Raw genomic sequence first — 2,187 nt, 5'->3', positions numbered from 1 at the left:
CTACTACTGTTACTACACCATCAGGTATTTACTATTATAATAACTGTTCCATTATGTATAATATCTATTAGTTGATACATCAGATACTACTACTAGTAATAATAGACCAACTGAAGCTACAGCTAGTACAACAGGAACAGGTATTATAACTACATGTATATTGATCAGTTGTGAACTGATATTGTGTGTAGGTACTTCTGATCTTGATATTGTTAAAGTAAAGGTTAAAGATATCTTAATGAAGAATCAAGTTGCTTTAAAGAGAGCTTTCAGTCTATCATTAGGTGATATATCAGATGAACTCCTTCAAGTTGGCATCATATCAAAATCAGTTCAAGAGTCACCATCTTATGATGACATCATTGGGTCTTTCCTAGCTGTCCTTACTTTCATACGCAGGCAGTCTGAGCTTAATAAAGAATGTGACACTTTTCTAACAGCATTATCTAATGTTGGGGGACCAGTAGCTCGTGCTGCTGGTATGTTAAGGGAAGATTGGGGACAAGCAATGAACATGTAACTTTATTATTATCGCACATGCACCTAATTAATATACATGACATATACATGTATGATTGTTTGTATACTCATGGATGTTACCTTTTATTTGATTTATTAATTAATGTACATAACTACATGTATGTGGGCCCTGCTCCTGTCCAGTTCCATTAGTGAATAGAGTTGAGAATATGAGACTGGCTAGTAATAGTTGGGAAAAGGGTAGCCTGTAGGTTAGGATAATAGTCATCACTGGTTCTTTACAACAGAGAGGTTTGAAATTGGTAAATGAGTAAATATGTGTTCATTTTAAAGGAGAGAGAGCTAATCCCTCCTTTTTCCGGTAACACTTTTTCATTACACCCACGTGTCACCTAAATTAACTAATTAATAAAAGGGCGTGGTCATTGGAAATGTCATCACGTGACAAGTGACAACAAACTTAACAAACAACACAAGAACAACCAGTCGTGACACCAACAGTACCAGAAGTCATAAGAGCCCGTATAATTTTATTGTAATACACTTGACAGTATGAATAATTAATGAGTTGCTACTTTATTTTATATTTATTTTTCATTTAATATTTTTACTATAAAATTTGCATACAATACACAGAACATACATATTTATCACCATAAAAAACATCAACCAGTTTAAATAAACTATAACAGAACTGCAAGCAACTGATGTCCTTGACTTTACTGGATGCGTACAGTGTTCTAGACAACTCCAGCTTCTTGTCCATTAGCTTACAACAAGATAGTAGCTAGAAAAATATACTCCAGAAGTTTAAAGTTGTTCCAGCAAGAAATAAGGATGCTATGGTCTCTGAAAGTCAATGGCACATAATATGACTATAATGACAAGTATAAAATCTAGCTCTAAAAGGATTTCAAACAATTCTATTGAGGTAAAATGACTTGATTAATGATCCTGAATGTGGAATCTGTAGAAAAAAGGAACAGAACAGTCAAAATATGGCATGAAAGAATGGACCATGCAGGCTAAATCTACATTATGGATGCAACTGTCGTTCTAGACAACAGTATCAAAACGAAACTTTGCATACACAAAGATCTACTAATAGGCCAGTTGCATACCTAATTCTGAGCTGTTCTGGCCAGTCCCAGTACTATTATATACCTAGATAGTGTACACCATTTTCCAAACAGCGACACTAACAAGCAAAATATACTTACATTTCAGACTGAAAACTAACCAATTGATTCTATATCTTTTTGCTTCAAGTTTGAGTTTGCTTCTTAGAGCTATAGACTACCCACCATCTTGTAAACTGCACAAAACTAAACACAGCTTTAGCCATCACTTGGCAGCCATTATGACGTCACTTGGAAAATAAAATTCACGTGAGCTTATCGTAACGTCGCGCCTACAACAATGGCTTCTTCTTTTAAAGGTTAGTATTCTCTCTCCCTTCCCTCCCTCTCTCCTCTTTCTCTTCCTTTCTCTCATCATTATTTCTTGTTACAGGTATTGGTATGATATTTGATCATTCAGCTCCTGTAGTAGGAGAATCTCTGTTTGTATGGGGAGGGAACAGGCCTGGCTATCCTGCAGTACATGAGTCTCCTCAAAAGATGAAGTTGTGCTCCACCATTGAGAGACTGGACTTTAGGACTGGTCGTTGGTCCTCTCACATGACCAGAGGAACGCCGTCACCTCCTC

This window comes from Amphimedon queenslandica, unplaced genomic scaffold (assembly GCF_000090795.2).
Source record: "Amphimedon queenslandica unplaced genomic scaffold, v1.1 AMPQUscaffold_11460, whole genome shotgun sequence".
Classification (NCBI taxonomy): domain Eukaryota; kingdom Metazoa; phylum Porifera; class Demospongiae; order Haplosclerida; family Niphatidae; genus Amphimedon; species Amphimedon queenslandica.
The sequence above is the reverse complement of the archived record's forward strand: the minus strand, read 5'-3'. Positions refer to the sequence as shown.